Below are 18,169 nucleotides of genomic sequence, written 5' to 3' on the forward strand. Positions count from 1 at the left end.
CCACAGCTGTTCAGTCTCAAAGAAGCACACAGAGACCTACATGAATTATAAAATGGTTGGCCTATTGACTCAGGCTTCTTATTAGCTAACTCTTACATCTTACATTAACCCATAATTCTTATCTATGTTAGCCACATGGCTTGGTAACTCTTATCAGTGAGGCATTTTCATCTCACTTCCTCTGCATCTGGGTAACAACTGCAGACTGAGCCTTTCCTCTGCCCAGAATTCTCCTGTTCTGATCACCATGCTTATACTTCCTGCCTGGCTACTGGCCAATCAACATTTTATTAAACCAATACAAGTGACAAATCTTTATAGGACACAAGTTGTACAATACTTCCCCTTTTTTTCTTTTCAAAAAAAAAAGAACTCTGAATCAAATCTCCTTTGTTAAGCTTTTTTCCTGACCATTATCCATAACAACTTGTAACTAACACTCTAAACAAAGACAAACATCCACAATTAATTTTTGGGAATGTGGGTGTAGTTTTCTAGGCTACTTCCTGCTGATGAGGGTCACTGATAATCATATGGGAAGCTAAAGAAAATTTAGGATTATGGTCAAGTCCTGACTGGAATATTCTGTGAGGCTTGGTCATCTCAGTCAACAGTCTTGAGGCTGTTCTGGAGGTAGAACTCAGAAGAAACTGCAACAGAGGTGCTCTGAAATGTTGGATCATCTGGGCCATCTGTTCCCATTGGAGATTTTCAGGGGGTCTTCCTTGAACAAAACTTACTTTTCTTAACCCAGAATGAATCCACAGCATCATATTTCCTGTGGAAACAAAAGCAAAACCTCTTCTCAAAAGTAACATATCTTTTGACTTAAATGTTGAAGTCAAGGTATTTTCAAAATATATATGTTAAATTAATACAGCAGCATTTATAATCAAATGTCATCTACCAGATGTTGCTCTTTCTTCAGCCATCAAACAAGTCAAAGACAACACAATAGCATACAGTATCCAGATTCTCTGTGTATTTTCCATCTTTACATGGCTTTTTTAAAACTCTATTTCTTTTATTTTTATTTTTAATTTTTTGGTTTTTCTGTGTACCTTTGGCTGTCCTGGAACTCGCTCCATAGACCAGGCTGTTCTTGAACTCACAGAGATCCCCCTGCCTCTGCTTCCCAAGTGCTGGAATTAAAGGTGTGCACCACACCCAACTATTCTCTATCTTTTTTTTAAGGACTTTATCCTTTTTTCTTTTTTCTCCCATGCCTACATATATTTTTAAACACACTGTAAACCATTTAGAGTGTTTTTTCATCTGAATCTATCTTTACTGTATATCTCTCTTTTTATGACCACCTGAGTCTTTAATTTGTTAAACGGTATGGCTAGGATTAAAGTCATGACTTACGGCTACATCCAGCCATTCCTTAGCTTTCTGAGAGTCTAGCTTCATGGCAGAGGTACCAGCGGGAGCCATGTTTATTGCCACAGCTCTATGGAGTTTCAGGGTACCTGCTACTACCAAGAAGCATGCTGTCAGCTATTCATAAGCACCATTGAAGTGTTTGGTGGTGGGGCCTCTTAAAAGAGCTGCCAGGTTTTTGCAGCTAAAGCTGAGTCAGGAAGCCTCTCTTAAATGAGACACACTTGCCTTTAGCAAACAAAGCCCACCTGAGAAAATACTGCTGTCAGGAAGTGGTGGTTAACTCTGTTCTTTTATGTCTGGAATTACTTCTCAAGCTCTCTCACGTTTTATGTAGATATAGTTGCCCACATTGACACCATTTGTTGACAGAGGTTTCTGTCCCACCCGTCCCGCAGCCGTTCAGTCCCAAAGAAACACACAGAGGCTACTTGTTAACATGGGGGGAAGAGAAAAAACAACTTCTGTGAATTGTTCTTTGAACTCCACACATGTACTACCGTGTGTGTGCGCACACACACAAACACACTATAAAATAAAGGGTGAAAGCCTTTTGTTCTTAAAAACCAAACTAACTAGAAAGAAGTAAGAGAAATTGAACACCTAAGAGGAAATGTAGAGGCTCTGAGTAAATTCTGCATGGGTCCAGCACAGTGAATACCCCTCTACAGCAGCCAATGGTGTCTGTGTAGGAGCCCCAACCTCATGCCCCCAATAGTCATCTTGACATAGGAGGTACTGGACTTTGTTCCGCACAGGAACTCTGGGGGGGGGGGGGGCGGCTGCATTCAACCCCAAGCACAAGGTTGAGCATGACATTCCCAGGTTGGACGCACTTCAGAGAACATCTATCCTTCCCTAATGGCTGAACAAAGCTCAGGGAGAGTGCACTCTGAATGTGTGGGCCCTTCATAGTCTGCTGCCTGTGACTTCCTGCCACTGGGCTGTGGGATCCCACGGAGGCCTGGGAAGGAGCTGAGAAACCAGTGTGCTTGGCCGTTGGTAACTAGTGTCTATTCTTAGTGCCTAGCCAATCAAGAGGAAGAATGTGTTGTGATTGCCAAGATCTGCTGTTCCTTCTGACACACCATTTAAAACAATTTACAAAAGGAACTGGAGAAATAGCTTAATGATTAAGAGCACTGGCTCTTCTTCCAGGAGACCCAGGTTCGATTCCCAGCACTCACATCGGACCACAGCTGTTGGTGACTCCAGTTTCAGGGCATCTGACGATATTTTCTGATCTCCGTAGACACCAGACATGCAAGTGACACACAGATATACATACATGCAGGGAAATTACTGTTTCAGTTAACGTTTCTGTTGCTGTGAAGAGACACCATGACCACAGCAACTCTGACAAATGAAGACAGTTCAGAGGTTCAGTCCACTGCCATCATGGGTCACGGCAGCATGCTATAGATATGGTGCTGGAACTTTGAGCCCTACACCTTGACCCATAGGCAACAGGAAGTACCTTGAGCATATATGAAACCTCAAAGCCCACCCCATCAGTGACACACTTCCTCCAACACGACCACACCTACTCCAACAAGGCCACAACTCCTAATAGTGCCACCCCCTTTGGGGGAACATTTTCTTTCAAACCATCACAATTACCTACACATAAGATAATAAAAGATTTTTAAAATAATAATTTATGTAGCTCGGCTGATAGCACAAGCCTGTAACCCTACCTCCTTGAAAGGATGAAGCAAAAAGAGGTCTGGGTGTCTGGGCCAGCTTGGGCCACAGAGTGAGACTACCGCTCAAACAAAACAAAAACAGCTGAGGAGTTACTGCAGTGATAGAGCATTAGCCTAGCGCGTGTAAAGACCTGGGTTCGAGCCAGGCGGTGGTGGTGCATGCCTTTAATCCCAGCTCTTGGGAGGCAGAGGCAGGCAGATCTCTGTGAGTTTGAGGCCAGCAGCCTGGTCTACAAGAGCTAGTTCCAGAACAGGCACCAAAAACTACAGAGAAACCCTGTCTCGGGAAAAAAAAAAAAAAAAAAAAAAAAAACCTGGGTTCGATCCCCGGCCCTGACAAAGAGACATGAGCAAGTTAGGGAAATGAACACTTGAACTTCGATGTCTATAGGAATTCGTGGTTTTCTGCCAGTATTTTCTTATTCACTTGGAATAAATGAAGACTTTCCATATTTGTAGATTCAAATGGAATTATTAGATTCCCTAGAGCCTCCTCTGTGATCTACCTGAGTAAACACTGCTTCCCAGGGGCAGCATTCCCAGGGAAGAGTGACCCTGGGCATCCCTAGGAGATTCCAAATGGTGTCCACCCACCACCTTTCAGGCTCAAGGGTGGAAGAGCCACACGACCCAATGTAGTTTTGCAGTCCAACACCTGACAGTTTTGCCTATTTAAATAGAGCTGCCAACCTCTGGTTTTGCCAATGCTCCCATATTTTTGGGCTGAGAGAACAAAGCAGCGGAACAGACCTAAGCCTCGGCAGAGCCTCCCCACTACCACATTACCTTCCGGGAGACACAGCGGCACCCGCACTCTCTGTGAAGTCCTTGTGTGCCCTAGGGAACCTGGCAACAACAGGGTGGCCAGGCAGGTCCAGTGGGATGACGGACACTCCAGCTTATGTCATGGTCCCTGTGTATCTGGTAGGGTAACAGGCCCAGTGCATCTGACCCACCCATAGCCCCTCCAACTCTCACAGCTTAGGCACGCAGCTCTTCTCTTTTCATTTCTGAACTATATTTATTTAATTATTTATCTTGTGTTTGTGTGAGTGTATGTACGTGTGTGTGTGCGTGTGTGCACGCATGTGTGTATGTGTGTAGGTCAGACGACAGCTTGTGGGAATTATTTCTCTCCTTCCACCATGTGATCTTGGGACCAATCAGGTGGTCAGGCTTGGAGACTGGCTTTAGCCTGCGGAGCCATCTAACTGTAACCTTTTCTCTCTTAGAGTTCTGTTTTAAAGCCTGGTCCTTCAGGTTGGTAGCCTTTGCTTAGCTTTGGAGAGATGTCAAGCGTTAAACATGGTGCATGGAGGTCAGAAAATGCCCCAACACCTAAAAGCAATGAGACCATCCCTAGGCATATTTAAGAGCTTTAAAATAGTGTCTTGTTCTCAGGTCAGACCGTGCTCCATCCCTGCCTGTTAGGAACACTCTCATCCAGACCCACTATGACCCCCGTCGACAGATGATGTCCTCAGGATGTACCCTGTCCCTAGTAGGGTCACCCTTGAGCCTGTCTCAGGAAAGCACAATGGACTTGCAGGCAGCCACTCTGTGCACCTTGGGGAGAGGAGATTGAAAGCTTGGGGAACTTCTGTCCAAAAAGAGCAGGCCCCTTCCCTGGAGCCGCGGGAACGGCCCAGCGCCCTGTGAACGACAACCCCTTAGCAGCACGTTTTGTTTCTTCCTTTCTGTGATGTATCCAGACCCACAGCAGGTCAGTTTGACCCAGCTCTCCCTCTACCTACAACAGGGCAAACTCTAACACAGCCTCTGAGCCTTTTGGCAGGCAAATGCCACTTGCCTGGGACTGACGTCAGTAGCCCATTGTCAGCGTAATCCCGTGTTACAGGGCAAGCACATTTCAACAGTTCCGGACTGGGTCAAAGTCGCCCATTAGCCTCTGCTGCGGGTGTGGCAGCTACGGCTTCGCTGTCCCAAATGCCCAGAATACACAGGCATTTCAGAATATAGGCCGTCACAAACTCGTTCTAGGTCAAGTCCCTTAAAACTGAGCAATCCTGTCAGGCCCTGAGGCCCCAAACTGAAGCTGTGTATGCCAGCTCTCCCCTACCCCTCACCTCCTTCCTCCTGCCGTGTCATCCCAGGGTGGGCTGTCAGGCCGGAAGGACGCAGGGATTTGGGCAGACTCTTAAACAGGTGTGAGTCATCTTTCCCAGAAGCTGCACGGCCCTTGCAACAGACGTCATTTCCGCTCTTCACAGTTGAAGGGAGGTAACTGCTCCAAGGTCAGGAGTTTCAGAAGCCCCCCAGAAAAGGCTAATAAGGTGTGTGTAGAGATGCAGGGAGGTGAATGATTGCTGTGACTTATCTGTGTTGCTCACGCTAAATTAGTGTCATATAGCTGGCTCTTGGCTGGCCGTCACTGGACGGTCCCCTGGAACTGCCTGTAGACCCCAGGCTGCTCAGGGTCACTACCAGACAATCTGATGGTGAAGGCTCTGCAAGCATCATAACACAGCCTAGCGGGTACCAGGGCAGGCATAGGCATGAAGAACCATCCAAGGGGGATGCAGAAGGCAAAGTCCAAGAAGAGGGAGCATGTGTGTGCACGCGTGTGCACACCCGCACAAAAGCACAGCCAAGAAACAAGAGAGAAAAGGATGTAATATCAGCAACAGGTGAATTATGTCAAAGCAATGCTTCCCTGAACAAAGGGAACCTGATGAATATTCATCTAGCACAGACCGTCAGCAGCAGGCGCGTTGCTGAGCATGCTCATTCAGGAGGACGTTCCTGAGCAGGCTCAGTCCCAAAGCACAGCTTAAGAAAGGCAAGATGGCAGGCTCAGCTCAAAGTCTTGGGGCACACGTTCAGAGAGTTAAAGCGGTGGCGGTAATGCTGGAGTACGTGCACATATGTCGGGAAGGTGGCCGACAGGCATGGCTGTGGGCTTTGCATGCTGGTTAGTTATTTTTGTAACCTATACAAGCTTCAGTCATCGGGGAAGAAGACCCTCAGCTGAGAAAATGCCTCCGTCAGGTATTTCCCAAAGGCTAGTCTGTGAGGTGCTGGCTGATTAATGATCGATGCGGGGAGGGCCCAGCCCACTGTGGATGCTGGCACGCCCACACAGGTGGCCCTGGGTTGTATAGGAAAGCTGGCTAAGCAAGCCAGGAAAGCAGGCCAGTGAGCGGCATTCCTCTATGGTTCCTGCCTCTGCTGCTGTGTGAGTTCCTACCTTGGTGTCCCTCAAGGATGGGTGGGAATCTAGAAGTGTAAGCCAAATAAACCTTGTCCTCCCCAAGTTGTTTCTGGTCGCAGCAACAGAATGGCAAACTAGAACACTCGGCTTTTTCCCAGAGGCTTTTGTTAGTATCCAGGCACACCTTGGCCCTGCCCCTGGGGCACGGTCACCCCCTTTTCTTTATCGGTGGTGTGTGACAGCGAGATGTCTCAAAGGAAATTCTCAGATCCCAGGCATGGGTCCTTGGCTTCTTGCCTTGGAGCAGAGCAGCGGGCATTGTGGGTAAGTGAAGAGCTTCCCCAGGCCTGTTCACCTCACAGCCTTTCCAGGCATGACCCACGTAATCTGGGAGGCTGACAGACCAGGATCCAAGCTGTGCCTGAATACTAACAAAACTCAGTCTGGTTCTGCTCCAGAGTGCCGCCTGGCCATTGGGAGTGTCTATCCTGAGAGGGTCTGATGTATCTGGATTGCAAAGCGACCGCCAGTTTAGAATGACTTTTCTTTGCACCTACAGCCATTTTTTAGCTTGTTAATAAGCCTCTTTTCTTCCTCCATCTCTTCCTCAAGATTTATCATCTTCGTCTGGCAGCAGAGAATTGAACTTTGTTACATTGCAGAGTCTTGTTAACCCCCAACCCCGTGTTAATTTCCTGTGGTGCCATCTCCAGGCAGATAAATGGATCCAAAGTTAATTTTGGTACAACATCAGGTAAGTCTTGATAAGTCTTGAAGTCAAACCAGGCATGGTGGCACAGACCTTTCATCACAGCATTCAGGAGGCAGAGGCAGGTAGATCTCTGTGAGTTTGCAGCCAGCCTGGTCTACATAGCAAGTTCTAGAACAGCTGGGGCTACCTACTGAGAGCCTGTCTCAAAAACAACTTGTCTGGAGTCACCCTCCTCCCCGAGCCTCCTGGGGGCTCTGAGCATCTATAAGTGGATAGCTGGCAGCCAGGCCCGTGCTACCAGAACGGAGACAGCTGTGGAACCACGCAGCCCTTTTCCCTGGCTGTGTGCAAGAATGTGTAATTATCACTCCCAATCCTCAGCCCTCCCCAGCTCCTGTCTCCAGATTGTCCACATAGAGATTCGCCCCACCACGGTACAGGCTGACAGGTGTCTCGTACTGTGCTCTGTAGGATGTCCCAGGCTCAGATGTGTCCCCTCCTCCTCTGGCTAGAGTCCACCCTGAGAGGCTTTCAGGAGTATGTCGTGTTCATGTTCACCACTGTGGTCACAGGGACCCCATCAAAGCACTGACTACTGCTGTTATTGTCCTAACAGAGCTGAAGAACATTCCAAGAGTATACTGCCAAGAACACACTTCACAGATATGATCTGGGCCTCACTTTGTTATATCGCTGATAAGCGTGTTCTCCCTCAAGGGTGTCCAGCCACGTGATACTGCCTCTGCTAGTCTTCACCAAACTTGAACGGGCATCCCTGGACAGTGCTGGAAAAGGCAGGGAGCTAGGACGGGAGGCATCCTGTTTGGTCATAAACAGCTAAGCCCAAATGTCCATTTTCACATTCTGCTAGAGGCCATCCGTTCATCCGATAGTCTTGCAAAAGTCATTTTAAGAACACGGAAAACGCCACCTGTAAAATGGGATTTGTTTAGAAGGGTTGTTGTTCATCTCGAGTCTTTTTCGCACAGTGAAAGCTGGCGGGTGGGCACTGTCTTCTCCTAAACTGCAGTGATGAAGCCCTTAGTTTGAGGTGAAGCCTGAGCCAGACCCTGTCTGCAAAACCTGGTAACATTGTCCGCTTGCTGCAGCGCCACCTGCTGTCAGAGCATGGAAATCTGAGTTTGATTCCCAAAACCAGGTAGAAGGAGAGAAGCAATGTCATCAAGTTGACCTCTGACCTCCGTGCATGCACTGCCCTATATAAACACACACATACAATACACAGACAGACAGACAGACAGACAGACAGACAGACAGACAGACAGACAGACAGATAGATAGATAGATAGATAGATAGATAGATAGATATCTCCCCCCCCTTTAAAGAATGAAAGGTGGATGCTCTGAATTCTGTTTCCTTAAGCACCAACATGTGTCCCCTTGGAGAGAACTTTAGCAGAGCACAGCCCACATGGGCGGCAACCTTTCCCAGCCTAGTGGGCCGATAGAAGGTGTTTCTCCCATGAATGAGCTCCCAGCAGAGCAGGGATGTTGCCTCCTCTAAACATTGACAGGGCCCTGGGAGCAGCTGTCACCGTGCAGGGCCAGGTAACACAGGAAGAACGCAAACATGAGAGCTGCCGCCCCATCCTTGGACTGCACTGGGCTATACAAGCTGTAGGGTGGACTCTGGGGTGTGCTCACAGCTGCCAAGTGAGCCAATGTCACCTCTAATGGGCAGAACAGGCAGAAGAGGCACCAAAGGGTGTATGTATATCAGGGATGAGATATTTATTGTCCCTGCAATTGGCATGCCCCTGCCGCAGGAGGATGGATCTGCTTGACACAGCCTCTCATTGTTTCCTTTGGTCTCACTTCACAGCCTGTCAAGAAATTCTAGCAAGACTGTGGACTACCTCCTCACCAGCTGCCAACCATCAGGACCCTGGAATTTCGCCAACTGTCCTTTCATTTGATGCACGCCATACAGCAGCACTGGGGCCACTGAACAACTCACAAAGGGGTGTGTCACCAGCTTCCAGAGTCCAGAGGGCTGCTCACATCATACTTAAATGCCTGATCAACCAGTTCCTTCAACCGCCTACCCTCGAGAAATGATCTGCACACTTGCTTCCAACCTCATCTTGTGTTGTGGGATAATCACTGTGAAGATGTGTCTTTGACAAGGTGCCTTCTGATTGGTTTAATAAAGAGCTGAATGGCCAATAGCTAGGCAGGAAGAGGTTAGGAGGGACTTCCAGGTAGAGAGAGGGGAAAGAGGAGATGAAGGTAGGCATGAAAGAGATCAGAGGATACAGAGAGGAGACAGGAGGTGGAAGATGAAGGAGAGGTAAGAAGCCATGAGGCAAAAATGTAGATTGATAAAAATGGGTTAATTTAAGTTATAAGAGCTAGTGAGACAAGTCTAGCTATAGGTTGAGTTTTCATAATTTATAGTAAGTCTCTGTGTGTGTGTATGTGTGTGTGTATGTGTGTGTGTGTGTGTGTGTGTGCTCATGGCCCAAAGAAAAATCCATCTACAATTGTGGGCTTCAGGTGTCTGAGCCCAGGAGCTGCTTCCCGGACGGTTAAAGCTCAGGGGACAGAGGTCACCCAGGAGCCATGTCAACACGGTCTACCTCATTCACACAGAGAGTCTGACTCCTTCAAAAGACTGCTTTGCACACACTGGTGACATCGGCACAAAGCACAGGGCACATTGTGTGAATGGCTGAGTCTGTCAATCAAGCCGTTTCTACACCAACTGTGGTGTGAGGAAGCGCTTTGAGGCTGCCAGTCCCTGGACTCACTTTTGCTGGGGGTGACGGGTGGGGCTTGTGTTTCCCACAGAAGACGGTGAAGCCCAGGGGCTGCTATGTCCTTCTACTGTATGAATTCTGGGGATCAGGGACAGATTGTCAGATTAGCAAGCAAGTACCTCTCTCTACCCACTGCGCGGTCCATCCAGCCTTAAAGCGCAGTTTTTGAGTAGTTATCTGGGAACTTTCTTTTTTTTTTAGATTTATTTATTTATTATGTATACAGTGTTCTGCCTATGTGCATACCTGCACCCCAGAAGAGGGCACCAGATCTCATTACAGATGGTTGTGAGCCACCATGTGGTTGCTGGGAATTGAACTCAGGACCTCTGGAAGAACAGTCGGTGTTCTTAACTGCTGAACCATCTCTCCACCCCCCGGAACTTTCTTCTCATGGTAAGAATTCTCCCCTGGGGAGCATAGGCCCTGTGTTCTATGTCTCACACTGACAAATGGAGGTCATAAAATGACAAACTATGAAGGGTTTGAGAGATGGTTCATTGGGCAAAGCGTTTACTGTGCAGAAGTGAGTAGATCTCCATAGGCATTGCCACAGGGCTGCAGTCCAAGTGCGCATGCGCGGGGGGGGGGGAGGGAGGGTGGAAATGGGGGGAAGGACAAATCCTGGAGACTGGCTATCCACGTTGGCCAATCGGTGAACTTCAGGTTCAGTGGGAGACCCTGCCTTAAAAAATAAGGTAGGGTCCAGTGAGGTGGCTTAGTGGGTAAAGGCGCTTGTTGCCAGACATGCCTGACTTGAGTCTGATGCACAAAATCCACGTGGTAGAACCAGCTCCTGTGGGTTATCCGCTGATGTCCACATGTAAGCCCAGACTCTGTCTGTCTCTTCACACACACACACACACACACACGCACACACACACGCACGCAAAGCAAAACTGGACAGCCAGATGTAATCACCAAAGTGAGGCCTGTGAAATATCCAGAAAAGTCAGTCACCTTATGCCAACGAGGAAACAAACTGGGGATACAGCAAAATAAATGTCCACCAGGGGGCACCATGGAGAAGCCACAGAGCCGGTCGTGGACCAAGCTCGGATCCAATGGCTTTTGGAGCTGTGATGAGTTTCTGCAGTAGCAGTGCGCTAACACTTGTGTAAGCCCAAGGAGGGAGAAAATCCTTCCTCCTCCCAGAGTTAAAACACACGATTACAGTAGTGTCTTGTGAGGTTCCCCTCATCAATTCTTGTGGATGGTGGACAGGAGAGGCTTGGTGGACACCCAAGGGGAAGGGAAGGCCAGCTATGCTTCACCCTGGGGAATTCCTCCTCACTAGGACTCTCTTGGTGACCAGCTTAGCAAAGGCTTCAGCAAGTCCCATGCCCAGACACAACACACTCTTTCAGGCTCTACAGGGTTGGTGGCTGTCACTCCCAACTGGGAGAGAAGAAACGGGCACAGCTCACGGCTCAGCTCCCTTTGCCTTCCACGATGCACACTTTCCCTGAGTGCGAGTCCATCTCACCTTGGGTACATCTTGAACCCTGATCACAAGTCTGCTGTGCTGTGTTTGTAAGACCCGGCAGAAACAGTTTATGCAAAGCTGGCATCAAAATCGAGAGAAGTTTAAAAACAAACAAATAAACAAAACCCTTTTTTGTTTTAGTTGTGAGATTCTAAATCAAAGACCGGTGAGATGGCTCAGCTGGTAAGGGTGTTTACCACCAAGACTGACAACCCACTGATGGCCTTTGGAATTCACACGGAGGAAGGCAGACAAGAGCTGACTTCCTGCAAGTTGTCCTCAAGCCTCTGCGTGCATGCCTTTGGAATCCACACGGAGGAAGGAGAGACAAGAGCTGACTTCCTGCATGTTGTCCTCAAGCCTCTGCGTGCATGCTGTGGTGTGTGAGTGCACAGGTGTGCACATATGCTCATGCATGCATGATTGCAAACACACACACACACACACACACCAAGAAAGTAATAAAAGACTTTCGAAAAAAGCTCAAAGTCAAAACAATAGAACCAAGTTTTTCTTACCCTAAGAAAGCAGCTCACACACCCCATTCCAGGTCAGCTTGGTCTTTCCAAACCCCTGGGAAAGACTGCTTAGCCCCACTGAAGATGGGAGTAAGGGCAAGCCAGGCATGGGAGCAGCATCTTATAATACGGTGTTTCCTGCAGGATATTAAAGCACTTTATAAATATTAACCATCACCATCACATCTGTCTTCTTTCTCATCACTCTGGGTGAGCCAGAGGCTTTATAGATGACCGGCCAGTTATCCAGGCCACCAGGAATAGCTCAGGGCACCTTTCCCAGCTGGTCATTTCCTCTGCTCTCACCACCCCATTCCTCAAAAATGTTACGGCGTTTGTGAGTTACCCTTGCTCTCCCGCTCCTCCCGCCTCCATTACTGGAACATGCCTGCACCTCACAGGGATCTGCCCCTCCCTAGTGCTGGCATTAAAGGTGAGTGTTACCACTGCCTAACTAGAAAGAGTTTTTAACTTTTTTTCTTTACAAAAATAGTATATCCTGCAACCTGCTTCTTTTATGTGCGTGTGTGTGTGTGTGTGTGTGTGTGTAAGTTTTCTCTTAACAGCTGTACAATATTCTAGGGTATAAATACCCTTCTCAGGGCAGCCATGTGAGGGCACTGGGTCTGCCACCCAGGTGGTTCTGCACGTGTTCGCCTGTCCCATGTGCATTCACACAGGGTGAGAGTCAAGTGTCCTTGCTAGGTTAAGCAAAGCATTTGTTCTGCTAATGGACTTGCAGCTACTTCACATTTTGATCACTTCAAGGCTTTCCCTTCTTACTTATTTTGTGTGAACATCATGTGTACCTGCATGTGTTTGTGGGAACATGTATGCATAACATGATATGGGATGTCCTTCTATATATCTGTTGCTCTTATTGCTTGATGAATAAAGCTTTTTGGCCAATGGCTTAGCAGAGTAAAGCCAGGCAAGAAATCCGAACAGAGATATAGAGAGAGAGAGTAGGCGGAGTCAGGGAGATGTCATGTAGCCACTGAAGGAGGAAGTTGCCAGCCACTTGGCAATACATAGATTAATAGAAATTGGTTAATTAAGAGCTAGCTACGAATATGCCTGAGTCTTTTGGCCAAACAGTATTGTGATTAGTATAGTTTCTGTGTGATTATCCACGTTTGGGTGGCCAGGAAACCAAAGTGCAGTCTCTGTCTACGGTTGCACACGTGTGGAGGTCAGAGGTCATCGTAAGGGCGGTGGGTTCTTTCTCTCCACCATGTGAGACCCAGAGGACTCAGACCTGGTGGCACCTTTACCTGCCAAGCCAGTCCCTTCTGCTCCGTTGTTAAAACTAGACCTTTTTCTATCAAAAAAAAAAAAAAAAAAAAAAAAAAAAAAAAAAAAAAAAAAAAAAAAAAACAGTTAATCACTGTGGCCAGTTTTCTCTCCATATTATAATTTTTTATTTTTAATACTCTATGTAGAGTCTCTGATTTATCTCCTTCCCATTGCTCAGCCGCTCCCTACAGAGGACATCAATCAGATTTTTTTTCTTCTTCACGTTGGCAAGTCTGTAGCTTTCCATTGCCCTCAGGTCTTGAAAATGCCAGTCAAGAAGTGAACCACAGGGTGCTTCCTTTCAGTTTCTCCACAGAAGCCAGTCTGTGGGAATGAGCTCAGGGGTGTGGGTCTTTGGTTTACTGGTACTCAGGTACCCAAGACTTGCAAGGTGTGGAGAGCTTTGTGTGGTGCCCAGGATGACTAGAAACTTGTGGTTTCAGCCAAGAACGAGAGGATTTGGCATGTGGGGTGATGAGATGTGGCTGAGGAAGGAGGGCACATGCTTGTGACTTTTCTGCGTGAACCTTCCTGAGCTGAGAGTGGAAAACCACCTTGGAGAACACTCAAAGCCGGTCAGTCCAGATGGACAATCCTCACTCAGGACTTCTGGGTCAAGCCTGCACCTCCCCCAGAGGAGGAGCCCTTGGGAGATTAGACACTTCTCAGGCAGAACCTTCCCAGGTTGTGCCCCTGAGAGCCCCCGGAACTAGCATGGAATGACACTCTGGCTAAGATCCTTCAGCGAGCAATCTGAGGAATTCCTGGGCTGGGGGGGGGGGGAGGTACAGGGAACCAGAAAAGGAGAGACCTGGCGCTTACCTGGAGGTGGGAGGAAGTAGGTCAGCGACTTGTTTCCATAGCAACTGTGACTGAGCCAAGACAAACAGGGGCCCACACTGTTAGATCACTTCAATCCGAGTTGGCTGGTGACTGCAAAAGAGAGGACCCAGTTTCTTCAAAATAATGAAGTTTGGCACACCCGCAGCAAGTTGATTTTTGTTGAAATAAGAGCGGCGGGGCTGCGTCCCCAACACCCCGGCCGCTTGGCTAGCTCATGCCCGAAATAACAGCACACAAACTGTATTCATTTAAGAACTGCTTGGCCCATGAACTCTAGCCCTTACAGGCATATTAATTTAGCCCATTTCTAATAATGTGTGTAAGCACCCCAAGGTGCGCTTACCGGGAAGATTCTAGCCTAAGTCCATCGTGGATTGGAGCTGCCTGGGAGAGCTGAGCATGGCGTCGCTGTTCCAGCAGAGCTGTCGGGTCTGTCCGGGAGCAGCGCTGTGAGCAGAGCAGAGTCTGACCTCACTTCCTCTTCCGCCCAGAATTCTATTCTGTTTCCGCCTCCCATCTATGTTCTAACCTATCAGGGCCAGCCAAGCAGTTTCTTTTATTGCTCAGCCAATGAAATCAACAGATTGATATGACACTCCCACATCAGATTTTGTTTTGTTTTGTTTGAAATAATATAATTAAGAAACTCCAAACTCATTCCAAATCAGTTTGTGAGTTTAAGTGTAATCTGTGTTTTACTTGTGGGATTGTGTTCTGGATGTTGGCAGTGGTGTGTGTGTAAAATTTATTTTGTGCCGGGCGATGGTGGGGCATGCCTTTAATCCCAGCACTCGGGAGGCAGAGACAGGCTGATCCCTGGGAGTTCGAGGCCAGCCTGGTCTATAAGAGGTAGTTCCAGAACAGGCTCCAAAGCTACAGAGAAACCCTGTCTCGAAAAAAAAATATTTTGTGCGTGATTAGGGGATGGAGTGCTAGGCATATGCATGCTACGGTTTCAGTGTAGAGGCCAGGGCAGGGGTGAACTCGTATGAGTTTGTTCTCTTGTCTCAGTTAGGGTTGCTGTGGCGAAACACCTCGATCAAAGCAACTTGGGGTGGAGAAAGTTTATTTGGCTTACATTTCACAACACTGTTCATCATTGAAGGGAGTCAGGGCAGGAACTCAGGCAGGGCAGGAACCTGGAGGCAGGAGCTGACTCAGAAGTCATGGAAGGTGCCGCTAACTGGCTTGCTCAGCCTGCTTTCTTAAAGACCCTGGGACCATCAGCCTAGGAGGTGCCTGCTCCTAATGGGCTGGGCCTTCCCCCACCAATGAGTAGTTAAGACAACGCCCCACAGGCTTGCTGCTTAAAGCCTGTCTTCTGGAGGCTTTTTCTCAGTGGAGGGTCACACCCCTCTCACATGACCCAGCTGTGTCAAGTTGACTTAAAACTAGCCATTGCACCTGGCAGTGGTGACGCAAACCTTGACTCCTAGCACTTGGGAGGTAGAGGCAGAGGGATCTCTGTGAGTTCAAGGCCAGTCTGATCTACACAGTGAGTTCCTGGAGAGTCAGGACTACACAGCGAAACTCTGTCTTGAAAAACCAAATCAAAACAAAAACAAACAACCCAAAACCACAATTAAACAAAACAAAAAACTAGCCAATGCATGGGTTCTGGGGATCATACTCAAGTCATTGGGCATGGTGCAGGGTCTTATATCTCTGTCCTCTATCAAAGATATTTTAAAAATTTTATCAAATTAAAAAGAACTTTAAAATAAATTTTTTGGGTAAATAGAATTCTGGATCTTATTTGAAAACACAATATTTAAGATTAGCCAAAAACAAATAAGTAACTAGGAAAGGAAAACCACTAAAAAAAAAAAAAAAATGAGGGCTATTTCTTCTGGTGGGTCAGAGCAGAACCGGAAAGGGCAAGCAGGGGCCGCTGCTGTTCCTCAAAGCCCCACCCCCAGTCACTTACCATGTCTGCCTACTCTGGTGAAGTGACAGAGAACATAAATGATTGTAGGCTACCGGGCTGTGTGTGTTAGAAGGACAGGAGAAAGAACCCTCAATGTTTATATGAATTAAGCAAAACAACAGTTTAAATCCGTGGTACAGTTGTTAACCCTGTGTCCTTTGATCTTTTCTGTCTGCCAACTTCAGCACCTCCTGGCTTGCTGGTACTCTGACCTGCTCCCACTCAGAATGTGTGTTCTTTGCCTGCTGCCTCGGGAGCAAGAACCCGGGAATGACCGGCATACGGGGTCGCCCTTGCCAGAATGCAGGTTCTCGTTTGCTTGTGTTTGTTTGCTTGCATGGTTTAGTTTTTTTATTTGCAAGTGTTTTGTTTTGTTTTTATTTCCAGGCTGAATCTCACATAACGCAGGCTGGCTTCAGATTCACTATGCAGCTTAGGCTAGTCTTGAACTGGTCCTTCTGCCTCTACCGCTCAAGTGCAGAATTACAACTGTCTCTCTGGGGGGCCCTCCTGATGAGTTCTTTATTTGGTGCCGTGTCCCCCAGCAGTGCCGTCTGCACAGTCCAAGACCAGTAACTGTCTCGTTCCTTTGCATCCATTCCTCTGATCTCTCTTTGCTGTGGCAAAGACTGCCCATCGTTAACCAAGAGACGGGGAGAATTTGCCGTACAGCGTGAACCGTCTGCTGCTCCAAGTCACTGTGTGACTCCTGGCCAAGACACTCTGTGCAGTCGCAGAAAGTTAGGGCCGGGGTCCCTTCCACAGAGGACTACTGTTATCTAGGGTGCCTGTAGAGGGTGGGCTGGCTACCCGGTCCAGCTTGGCTCCCCTCCTGTTATGAGGCCATGGAGTCGAAACATGATGCTTTAGCTTTGTCTCCAGACCTTAGCCACGCATCTCTATCAGATGTTAAAGGGACGACACTCTCTCAAATAATGGGCTGACTTTCCGGCTTGTCTATGAGCAAGGCTCCTGCATGCCTAGGCCGCATTTACTGCGGAGGCACACACGTCGAAGGGTACGAAACACACAAAATGTGATGCTGTTTCGTTGCAATTATTTACTTGCATGTGGATGGAGAGCACATGGCATGGTCTGTGTGTGGAGGTCAGAGGGCAACTTATGGGGCTGAGTTTGGGTTGTCAGGCTTGGCAGCAAGCGCCTCTGCCTGCAGAGCTGTTTTGCCAGCCCAAGCAATACTTTCAGACTATTTTATCCCAAAGCTGGTTTACTCTTTCTCCAGCCTGTGATGTGCAGAAAGGGCACTGTGGGGAAAGTCCCTGCTGGGCAAGTGAGAGGACCTGAGGACCTGAGTTCAAGTCCCCAATACCTACATAAAAATTAAGCAAATAAAGAAACCGGTGGTATTGGAAGTGGGAAGGGAGGGGGCAGGCAACTGGCAGTCTGTGGAGCTCATTAGTCAGCCAATCTCACAAGCAGGTGAGCTTCCGGTTCAGAGAGACCTAACAAATAGATCAATCAATCAATAAATGAAATTTAAAAATTAAAATAAGATGGAGAACAGTAAAGCAGACACTACTCCTGTCTGTTTATCACCACAGTTCTTGCCTGCACCCAAGCGAAACAAAACAGAAACTTCCACAGCTTCTACAAATGTTCGCTACTTTGGAACACAAGGTCAAGGCCTCCCAGGCCACTGGAGGGAGCTTGTCCTGACCTAGAACCTCCAGCAAGGTCTGGGGAGAGGCTGGCCTTCAGTGCTCCGAGGGAGTCCCTTCTGCAGACTTGCAGCTGGGAACACAGCCCTGAGGCACCCAACAGCTCTGAGGTGAGATTTCCAGGAAGGCCATTAGAAAATGCTATCTTTCTTGTTGACGCTGGCCTCCTGCTTCCCGGAACAGGAGATGCTGTACCGAGAGAAGATGGAGCCCGTCCCTGTCACCACAGGGCCTGACCTCCGGGCACCTTCCTCTTCCACTCCTCCAGGGCCGCTCACAGGATAGCAAGGCTGGTGCCAGAAGGAAGATGGATCACTGGGGTCCTGTGCAGCCAGGACTTCCTAGGTCACACTGAGGCTCCTCCTGCCCAGTGAGGAACCTGGGAGGACAGACAGAGGGGGTGAAGCGGTCCTGGAAGCCAGGGTCAGAAGGGGTCAGCTGCAGAAGGAGCTAGAAGATCTGAGTTTACTTCTCACATGTCATGGCCTCTCTGTGCCCCTTCCTGGGCCAGAACAACTGGCATAAGTCACAGGCAGTGGCTGTAGAAGCAGACCACCGTTTCCTTAGCAGAAGGCTGGGGGACAGCCTGTGCTGCCTGCATCACTAGGCTGGAGCCTGGAGACCAGCCACCAGCACACGGCTGCAGCCTGTTCCTCCATGGAACCGC

The 18,169-nt window shown here is 48.3% G+C and overlaps 1 long non-coding RNA gene across 1 annotated transcript; it reads right to left on the minus strand.

Moving 5' to 3' along the window:
• Window positions 1–569: 569 nt before the first annotated feature.
• LOC126515407 (uncharacterized) lies at window positions 570–14,317 on the minus strand. The gene is made up of 4 exons (XR_007595842.1): window positions 14,240–14,317; window positions 13,876–13,986; window positions 11,758–11,895; window positions 570–7,904 (listed from the first exon to the last, which is right to left on the minus strand). It is a non-coding gene; the product is annotated as an uncharacterized lncRNA (long non-coding RNA).
• Window positions 14,318–18,169: the final 3,852 nt, after the last annotated feature.

Source organism: Alexandromys fortis, unplaced genomic scaffold, assembly GCF_014885135.2.
Source record: "Alexandromys fortis isolate MF-2015 unplaced genomic scaffold, M_Fortis_MF-2015_v1.1 scaffold_160, whole genome shotgun sequence".
NCBI lineage: Eukaryota > Metazoa > Chordata > Mammalia > Rodentia > Cricetidae > Alexandromys > Alexandromys fortis.